The following is a 10,875-nucleotide window of genomic DNA, read 5'->3' as shown; positions in this document are numbered from 1 at the left end:
ACTCAGGGTTAGGGGATAGGCCTCAGGGTAATGGTTAGGGTTAGGCCTCGGGGTTAGGCCCCAGGTTTATGGTTAGTCTCAGTGTTAGTGTCAGGGTTAGGCCTCAGGGTTAGGCCTCAGGGTTAGGGTCAGGTTAGGGTTAGGGATACGGTCAGGGTTAGGCCTCAGGTTTAGGGTCATGGTTAGTGTCAGGGTTAGGCCTCAGGGTTAGGCCTCAGGGATAGGGCCAGGGTTAGACCTCAGGATTAGGAGTCAGGGTTAGAGTCAGGGTCAGGGTTAGGCCTTATCCTAGATTTCCTATGTGGATCTCTACACAAAAGACAGAGCCAGCTACTTGGGTCAGGAGTTATCAGAGGGTTTCCTCCCAAACTGGGCTTTCATGTTATGGCAGATCAAGCAACTTAAACAGTCTGTGGGGACACACAAGGTGCTTCTTGCAGCACAGCAGACATGGCAAGAGAATGGCATCATGTCAAGTGCCAAGGGCCTTGAATGGCTGACTCACTGTGGCAGACGGCCCCATTGATGGAGTACTAAGGGGACCTCTAAGGACACAGCTCAAGACCCGTTGGGCCTATATACAGTTATAGTTAAAAAAAAAAAACAGGAATAAAAATCAAGCCTTGGGAACCTAAAGAAGACCCTTCATTTCCTAATAGATGGCACTCAGATCCTTCAAAGATCTTCCTGGTAAAAGAATTATAAAAGTTCTGAAACAAATTTAAAAAGAAAATGAAAGGATGAGTGATTGAACTGGTGGAAAAGTAAGTAAAATCTATAATGTCTACAAAGGTAAAAAGAGTGAACAAATTCTGAAACAGATCATCATAGGTAAGTGAAAGTGTCAGCCCATGTTTTGGATTTTTCTGGACTTTGTACAAAGTAACAAAGCAGTTCAGTGTTCATACACAGTGGATAATTTGTGTTGCTTGTAGATATATTGAGCCTGAACCAGGAAAAACCATCTCTCTCAAAACTCAAATAAGAAATATAAATCTTCACAAAAGAAAGATAAATGTGGACACTTGCCTCCTTGATTGAAAATGAGTGCAAGAAAAACAAAACAAAACAAAAGTTTCCTCTAGGATTTTTTTTTATTTAAAAATAGATGTCAGAAAACCAGAGAGGCTGAATTTCATGATTTCTTTAAACAGGGACTCAAAGCCTGGAATTTTAAAAATCAGTGGCTCATTGGTGGACCTGGAGGGCAATAGGAAGCTGAACCCCTGTCCTTAAAAAAGGCACAACAATCAGCCCTGCAGGGAAGCAGCAGTTTGAAAACACCTGACGTGGGTTGGAGCTAGGATGGCAGAGAAGGAGGGGGACCTGGGTTTTCCTCATCCCTGGAACACAGCTGTATTGATCACTTGAAATACCCAGGAAATGGATCTGAGTATTTGAAGAAGGATTTCCATGTTTGGAGGGATACAATGTGGCAGATGGAGGTGTGTGGAAGTGAGTTAGGGGAGAGAGCTGCCCTGCTTCACAGGGGAGGGAACTCTTTGCATAGGGAAAGTTAAGAGAAGGAGAGGTTGAGAGAGGAGATGTAGGGTTCACAAAAAAAGAAAACCTATTGGACCACAGACTGGGGAGTTGGGGGAGCTGAGTGGCACAGGTTTTTTACAGTGATCATAGCTCAAACTCTGAGCTTTGGGAAGTGTTATACTTTCCCCAGAATGGAGCTGTAGTGAGTGCTCCAGGTGAGAAGGAAAACTTTGGATGGGGAGCAGGAACAATGTGGTGTAGGGTTCTCATGGGTCACACTGGGAGAGATTGTTCCCCTTTCTGGATTACATATACTGTCTCCAAGGACAAATGACACTGTAGGCAACAACAAATGGCCCTTAATCTGCAAGGGACAGAGGCCGTGCAGAGAGGGGATAACCTGGTTACTGCTATTTGAGGTGCCACAGCATAGAACATGCCCACTTCAAGGGCAGAAGACTGGTTTTCTGTGACAAAGAACATAGTCAGAGTGTATGGAGCCTCTAATGCAGAGGAGGAAGCACATCCAAGTGGTGGTGGCTCCTTTATGAATTGGAGCTTTGAATCCCAGCCTCACCAGAGATAAATGCAAGATACCTGGCACTGGCTCCCTGATGGCCCTGGCTTCAGTGAGGGCTTCCTGAACAGAGGGGGGTGTCACCATTTTACCCAGGCTGAAAACACTGTTGGACATCAGAGGGCAACACAGTGGCCCCCAATGGGGGTGGAAGCCATTGACATCAAATCCTGCACCCTGGTGCTAGGTAACTGTTTTTCTTTACTGGGACAGGTGACTCAGAGCCACCTCAGCCATCCTTTCCCCAGAAGAGCACACAGACAGGACTCTACCTGAAACAAATTTACTGAGAATACAGTGCCCCATAGTATCCCCTTCAGTTCTGAAAGAAATAGGACCTGGTGGCATTTTTTTTTCATTTGTCTTACTATTTTTATTCTTTTTCCTTTGGAATTGAGCTTACAGTTTTCTGTTTGTTTTTACATTTCCTTTTCTCTCTTCTCTTTTATTATTTTTTTTTTGACTCAGGAATCTTTTTTTTTTCTTTTTCTTTGAAATCAGACTATAGTTTTTTATTATTTTTGTGTTGTGTTGGTTCCCTTTCCTTTTCTTTTTGGAGTAGGCTTCTCCCACCCACTCCCTTTTTTTCTTCTTCTTTCTTTCCTTTTATTCCAGGCATTTTTTAACAAACAAATCAAACCACACCTCAATAAAGGCCCCAAAACTCCACACTGCCAGGAAGGAGGAACTCTACAGAGGATGGACGTGTGGAAAGAGCTGTCAAAACACAACAGCAGAATTCACACAGCATACACCAAAAACACTTCCTTAAGTGCCAGGCCCTGGACACTGTATGACTTTTTTTTTAATTTAGTACTACTCCGAGGTGCAAGAAACAGAACAACCCTTAATAACATACAAAAGATAAAAAATTAGCCAAGTTGACACGATGGAGGAATTTGCCCCAAAAGAAAGGTCAGGAAGACATTATAGAGGCGGGGAAAGATGGCAGAAGAGTAGGGTCTCCAAGTCACCTGTCCCCACCATTTACCTAGATAACCTTCAAATCATCCTGAAAACCTACGAATTCGGCCTGAGATTTAAAGAGAGAACAGCTGGAATGCTACAGTGAGAAGAGTTCATGCTTCTATCATGGTAGGAAGACGGGAAAAAAGAAATAAAGAAACAAAAGGCATCCAAGGGGGAGGGGCCCCGCGAGGAGCCAGGCTAAGACCGCAGCGAGTGCACCCAGGACAGGAAAGCCCTGTCCCGGAGAAGCAGGAGCTTCAACAATCCTCCTGGATGGAAAGGCGCTCGCAGGGAGTTGGAGCAGGATCCCAGGAGGGGCGGGGATGCCCTCAGGCACCCTGGGACACTAACAGAGGACCTGCGTCCCGGGGAGAGCACACTAAACCCCGCAGCCAAGCTCCCTAAAGGGCTGCAGCGCGTGCATGGCTGGACCCGGGAGCAGCTCGGGGGCAGCTCGGGCAGAGTCTCTGGGCAGAGAGAGCTGTGCAGCCGAGACCACGATTCCAACAGCACAGGCCCAGGAGCACAGGGCGCTGGGGACACAGCCCAAGATCTGGCGCTCCCCCGGGACAGGCAGAGGCCGGGAGGGCACAGGACAGCAAGGACGCTTCTGCCTGGAGCTGAGCAAATCAGCGGCCCTGCCCCGGAGCATCTAGGCCCATGTGGACTGAGAGCTCCATATTTCCTGCAGGAGCTGACTCCAGGGCTGGAGAGCTGGTCGCTGCTACTTTTGTTTTACCTCCTGGGGCCTTACAGGATAAACAACCCCCACTGAGCTCACAGTGGCCTCAAGGGATAAACAGGTTAAACAACTTTCACTGAGCCCTGCACAAGGCAGGAGGCTGAGCAGCTCCCCCAAGTGCTAACACCTTAGAATCAGCACAGCAGGCCCCTGCCCGAGAAGACCAGCTAGAACGTCAGGGGAAAAGCAAGTTATTGACCAAGAGGCACTAGGAAGTTCTGGGGGAAGTCGAGGGATTTACAGTATATAAAATCAGAGGACACACCCCCTTGTTTTTTTTCTGTTTGCTTCTCCCCTTTTTTCTTTCCTTCTCTCTTTTTTCTTTTTTTCTTTTTCTTTTCTTCTTTCTCTTCTCTTTTTTTCTGCTTTTCCCAATACAACTTGTTTTTGGCCACTCTGCGCTGAGCAAAATGACGAGAAGAAAACCTCACCTCAAAAGAAAGAACCAGAAACAGTCATCGCTCCCATAACTCCCACAGAGTTAAAAATTTGGATTACAATTCAATGTCAGAAAGCCAATTCAGAAGCACTATTATAAAGCTACTGGTGGCTCTAGAAGAAAGCATAAAGGACTCAAGAGGCTTCATGACTGCAGAATTTAGATCTAATCAGGCAGAAATTAAAAATCAACTGAATGAGATACAATCCAAACTAGAAGTCCTAACGACGAGGGTTAATGAGGTGGAAGAACGAGTGAGTGACATAGAAGACAAGTTGATGGCAAAGAGGGAAACGGAGGAAAAAAGAGACAAACAATTAAAAAATCATGAAGATAGATTAAGGGAAATAAATGACAGCCTGAGGAAGAAAAATCTACATTTAATTGGGGTTTCTGAGGGCGCCGAAAGGGACAGAAGTCCAGAATATGTATTTGAACAAATCATAGCTGATCAAACCCTTTTTGAGCTTGGCCCCAGTAATTTCTTGCAAGATTCATACATGGAGGCAAGAGAAACAAAACCACAAATAACTATTGGGAGTTCATCAAAATAAGAAGGTTTTGCACAGCAAAAGAAAGAGTCAACAAAACTAAAAGACAACAGACAGAATGGGAAAAGATATTTGCAGATGATGTATAAGAAAAAGGGCTAGTTTCCAAGATCTACAAAGAACTTATTAAACTCAGCAGCAAAGAAACAAACAATCCAATCATGAAACTGGCCAAAGACATGAACAGAAGTCTCACAGAGGGAGACATAGACATGGCCAACAAGCACAAGAAGAAATGCTCTGGATCACTTGTCATCAGGGAAATACAAATCAAAACCACAATGAGATCCCACCTCACACCAGTGAGAATTGGGAAAATTAACAAAGCAAGAAAACACAAATTTTGGAGTGGATGTGGAGAAAGGGGAACCCTCCTGCACTGTTGGTAGGAATGTGAATTAGTGTAGCCACTCTGGAAAACAGTATGAAGGTTCCACAAAGAGTTAAAACTAGATCTGCCCTACGACCCAGCAATTGTACTGCTGGGGATTTCCCCAAAGATACAGATGCAGGGAAATGCCGGGACACATGCACTCCAATGTTTATAGCAGCAATGTCCACAAAGCCAAATTATTGAAGGAACTCATGGCTGCCGCATGGGATGAATGGATTCACCCACATTTCGACCACTCTGATGGACTACAAGATCAAGGAAGGTCACTGGGTGGCACAGTCAATGAGGCCCCTGCTTTCTGATCAGGCCATGATCTCAGGGACCTGGCTTTGAGACCTGCATTGGACTCCCAGCACACTGGGGAGCCTGCTTCGCCTTCTCCCCCTGCAGCTCACCCTGCTTATTCTCTTTCCCTCTCTCCAAGAATTTGAAAACTTCCTTAAAAGTGTTTGTAAAATATTAAATAAACCTCGGATTGGTCTTTGGATCCAGAAGGAGAACATTGATGCCTCCACAGAGCAGGTTGGGAGACGACAGGGTTTGTCGTTGGGGAGCGACTGTCAGCCCAGGATCACATAGATCTCTTGATTTCCATTGGGAGGGCTTCATGTCGGGGTGTTCCTGTGAAGAGACAAATGAGTCAAAGGGAGCCACATGTGGGTTATGTTACCTAGACCCGAACCATAACCTTAAACAAACCTTACCCGATATCGAAACCAAATGCTAACCCGATCTAGAAGAAGAACCCTAACCCAAACCTAACGCTAACCCTAACCCAAATGCTAACCCGAATCCTAACCCCACCCGGAACACGAACACTCACCCGACGCTAACCTTCCAGAACCTGAACCTGAAGCCAAAAATGAAACATAACCCTACCCATAAACCATAACCCTAATCGCTAAGCTAAACAGTAACTCTTACACTCACCCTAAACACTAACCCTAACCCTAAACATAAACCTAACCCTACACCGTAAAACTAACATCAACCTCAACCCAAATGCTAGCCCTAACCCTAAGCATAGTTCCATTTGGAACTTAGATGTGACATGCCATTGTGTTGGATATATCTTGTTGGTCAGATCCCAGTCACGAAACATCTCAGGGTGTCACAGAGATATTTATGCCACAGGTCATTATCGCTGGGAGCCATGGTGAAGGCTATGACACACAGAGCCCAGAAGGAGGCACCTCAGTCTCATTAAAAATAGAACAGGACACAATTGGACGGTTTGACAACAGATGACCATGTATGCATATTGGAGCATTCCCACCCCATCATGGTGCCCCCATTGAAATGAGGCCGGAGGTAAAGTGATCATTCTAATATTCGGTTGCTGGAACCGAGGCCACTTTCAAGTGGTACTCCAAGCCACATCTCACCTCTATATGTCAATGCACGATCCTTAAAATTGTGCCTCAGATACACAGGGCACCAGCTCACGTGCGTTGCAGATATCATTCATAGACCCCTGATGATGTCCGTAGGAAGGAGATTCTGACTCTTCTATCACTGTGCAAGTTGGGAACCTGTGGACTATATGAGAGACACGGTGGGTTAGATAGGTCACAGATCTGGGAAGGAAAGCACACAAAGAAAGGTCTGAATTCAGCCCCATCTCCAGAAAAGTAGGACCTTCCTTGCATTTTCAGAGAGTTCTGGCTATGACATTTTTGACTGCTGATGTAAAGTTAATGAGATAACGTGGGGCAAGCAGTCATCTGCCAAGAAGGGGCTCTGGATAGGTCTGACTGAAGGAAGGGGCCCAAGGGCTGGAATTTTGAAAAAGTGAGGTCACTTCCTTGGGGACAAGCATGTAGCGGATTTAGAACTCTGGTAACGAGGAAGCTGTGTTGAACAATGTCCCGTTTTCCAGCTCACTTAACTAGAGAACAAGATGTTCTGTTGCTGTTGCCCTACTTTCAGTGGCACTGGGCTTAGGAGTGTCCAGACGTTCATGTCGCTATGGACGTCAGCTCGGCCCTCTTCGCGGAAGCTTCTGTTTATGTGCGGGAGACCTCAACTGGTACTGCAAGGCACCTGGGGGAGGCCACTGGAGAGCAGGCCACACTGTAATCTCAACTGAGGGGGCTCGAACCTCTTTCATGCTCATTGTGTGTGTGTCGGTTTGTGTATGTAAGAGTGTGTGTTTGTGTGGGACTGTGTATGTGTATGTGTTTGTGTGTGTGTGTGCAGAGGGGACAGAAAAGAGGAATATGCCCTTCCTGGGCAGAAACCAGCTGCGACGGTTTGGAAGCCTGACATATCTTTGGTGTTCAGACCCCAGGTCATAGCACGCAAGATGAGAAGTTGAGTGCTGAGGGCCAAGCTCAACTTTGAGTATTTATGTCATGAACGCAAGAGTCTCTTTCATCTGGCTTCTCCTTGGCAGGTGTCTCTTCAGCTGCCCCTGTGATGTGAAGCGGAGAACACGATTTTAAAAGGGGATGTCCGCTTTGGTGTTGTGGAGGGGTACCCTAATGTCTCTTCTCCCTGTATATATGGGGCACTGTATTTGCAGAGCTGCACCCAGGAGATCTTGGAGGAGATGTTCTGTGCCTTCAGCATATCAAACTCCCTAGACAATGATTGGGTGCACAAGGCAAACAAGGAGCAGTGCTGTTCTGAGGTGAGAATGGGAATAGGGTTCTCCACAGAGAGATGGCCCCCACACAAACATGGAGAGAAACCTGGGGCCCTCCCTTAGTGTTTCCACATGACTGCTGCATAGGCCCAACCGCAGAGACCTGAACTTCCCCTCCTAAACTCCGGCAACGTTTGAGGTGATAAGACACTGCTACCCTAGGTTGGAATGGTGCAGAATAGATTTAATGTTTTTGAGGAGCAGGGGTGGTTTGCTTGTTTCAATCAGAGCAAGGAGTGTCTTTGCATTTCACTACCATTTTTCTTATTTCACCCACGTGCCCCAAATATCCTGTGTAGAACGCAGCTCCACTGTGGTTGCACAAGGTCTGCAGGCCTCAGAAAACATCACACAAAAGACGGTGATTTAAGACAAAAGGAAGAGTGGGATGAAGCCATTCTCTATGTTTATCTCTAAAGTGTCACGTGCCAGAACACATCAGATCGTTGTAGGCCAAATAGGTAATGAGCTGTGTCCTTAGAGGTCCTTGAAGTACTCCATCAATAGGGCCATCTGCCACAGTGATTCAGCAATTCAAGGCTCTGGGCACTTGACATGATGCCACTCTCTTGCCAGTCTGCACTGCTGCAAGGATCACCTTGTATGCCCCACAGACTGTTTTAGTTGATGGATCTGCCATCACCTGGAAGCCCAGTTTGGGTGGAAGCCATCTGATGTATCAAATTTCTCCCACTGGGTCCAAAGACCAATCCGAGGTTTACTTGATATTTTACAAACACATTTAAGGAAGTTTTTAAATTTTTGGAGAGAGGGAAAGAGAATCAGCAGGGTGAGCTGCAGGGGGAGAGGGCGAAGCAGGCTCCCCACTGAGCAGGGAGCCCAATGGAGGTCTCAAAGCCAGGTCCCTGGGATCATGGCCTGACCTGAACGCAGGGGCCTCACTGACTGAGCCACGCAGTGCCCTTCCTTGATCTTATCGTCCATCCGAGTGGTCGAAATGTGGGTGGATCCATTCATCCCATGTGGCGGCCTTGAACATGTCGCATCTAACCAACTGTGGACATGCGTGCCTACGACAGGTCGAGTGATTGACTGTGTGACACTCTGATTAGACTTGAGACCGAGACATTGTATCTACTGTATTCTTTCAATGATCTTAGTGCTTAGAAATGTGTCTGCAATCCAAGGCACTTTATCTCTCTTCTTGGAGAAAGGAATTCCAACCAGCACTTTCTGTCTACTGAGGGGACCATGAGCTGCTCTGTCTTCCCCAGTGACCTCTGCTCTGGACACATGAAGGACAAGGAGAAGGGCCAGTTAGATGGAATCCCAGAAGTCTTTTGGAAACAGGAAAACAGCCTGCTTTCCACGTGCTTCTGTACACCCAGGGTGCCACAGGTCCATGAGGCTTGATCTGGAGAGCTTCTTCGCTGGGGAGAGACAGCTGCTCCACAGGAAGATGCCCAGCAGCCCTTTCAACAGGGCTAGGCAGCAGAGAATTCTAGGCCATGTTTTCTGCCAGGATTGTCCACAGTAGCCCCATGAGGTTCATTGTCTTCCACAGCCCTTCTCAGAGGAGGAAAAGGAAGCTCAGAGAGGAGCAGTGACATTGCCAAAACATACCGGTAGTAGAGGTGAGCCTCAAGGCCTCTGCTGTGTATAGGGTGGTCACTCACCTGTGGAACTGGTGGCCCAGGACCCTTTGGGCTGTGCTGAACACCTGGTAGACACGGAAAACAACTGCGTTTTCTGAGAGGCTCCTCTCCTGGAAGGATCGCAGCAGGGACTGTACAAAAGTATCCATTCTGCCTTCCTGGGGCGTCCACATGGTCCAGGCCTCACCCGGGGTGAGGGTGGATGATTCCTTTCCACACCAGAGACACAAGGAGGGGCACTGTAGTCAGCTTCCAAACCACAAGCCACTGGGAAGAACAGGGTCTGGCGCTCAGCCCAGAGACATCCATCCCCTTGGGAAGTTTTGCAGGACAAAGGACTTCAGGGCCCACACAGAAAAAGGTTCTAGGCTTCAAAATACCACTGGTTTCGTTGAGACGCAGGGCAGAGCATTGACAACTTCAACACATTCCAGTAGCTGAGCAACACCCGCATTTCTCTCAATTCAGATCTTTTACAAAGACCAGTATTCCATGGAGTCATCCGTATACATCCCACTGCAGATAGAACACAGTGGGTTAGCACCTCAAATGCTGCTCAAGATCCCACAGATTGGGCCTGAGAAGAGACCAAAGCATGGGCTGCATGGCTTTTCTCCTACGCCTATGTACCTTCATCTGTACCTGACCTAGGGAGGAAGGATCAGGGGAGAGCACCTTCTTTGCAGGCCCCAGGGGAGCCAGCTGTTTCTAGTCTGGGCTCTTGGCTTGCCCTGATCATCTGTGGGTCCTGACTTTCACCATGAATGGGACTTGTTCTCAGCCCACACCAGCCATACTTGTAGTCGGTGGCCTAATGCACCTGTGCTTCTCGGGGGTAGATGGAGTAATTGAACCCCTGGAGCAACTCATCCAAGATTTCCTGTGTGGATCTCTACAAGAAAGACAGAGCCAGCTACTTGGGTCAGGAGGCATCAAAGGGCTTCCACCCAAACTGGGCTTCCAGGTTATGGCAGATCAAGCAACTTAAACAGTCTGTGGGGACACACAAGGTGCTCCTTGCAGCACGGCAGACATGGCAAGAGAATGGCATCATGTCATGTACCAAGGGCCTTGCATGGCTGAATCACTGTGGCAGAAGGCCCCATTGATGGAATACTACGAGGACCTCTAAGGACACACCTCAAGACCCGTGGGGCCTACAATGATCTGATGTGTTCTGGCACATGACACCTTAGAGATAAACATAGAGTATGGCTTCATCCCACCCTTCCTTTTGTCTTAAATCACCCTCTTTAGTGTGATCTTTTGTGAGGCCTGCAGATGTTGTGCAACGACAGTGGAGCTGTGTTCTACACAGGATACCCAGGGCATGTGGGTGAAATCAGGAAAATGGTAGTGAAACGCAAAGACACTCAGTGCTCTGAGTGAAAAAAACAAACCACCCCCACTCTTCTAAAGCATGAAATCGATTCTGCACCATTCCAACCTAGGGTA

At 47.3% G+C, this 10,875-nt stretch overlaps 1 long non-coding RNA gene across 1 annotated transcript; it reads right to left on the bottom strand.

Moving 5' to 3' along the window:
- Positions 1 to 5,633: 5,633 nt before the first annotated feature.
- LOC129520661 (uncharacterized) lies at positions 5,634 to 9,918 on the bottom strand. Its single transcript, XR_008666649.1, has 3 exons — positions 9,442 to 9,918; positions 6,543 to 6,696; positions 5,634 to 5,778 (listed from the first exon to the last, which is right to left on the bottom strand). It is a non-coding gene; the product is annotated as an uncharacterized LOC129520661 (long non-coding RNA).
- Positions 9,919 to 10,875: the final 957 nt, after the last annotated feature.

The sequence above is a fragment of the Nyctereutes procyonoides genome, unplaced genomic scaffold, assembly GCF_905146905.1.
Source record: "Nyctereutes procyonoides isolate TBG_1078 unplaced genomic scaffold, NYPRO_anot_genome, whole genome shotgun sequence".
NCBI classification, from domain to species: domain Eukaryota; kingdom Metazoa; phylum Chordata; class Mammalia; order Carnivora; family Canidae; genus Nyctereutes; species Nyctereutes procyonoides.
Note: the sequence above shows the minus strand (reverse complement) of the source record. Positions and strands in the feature narration are given on the sequence as shown.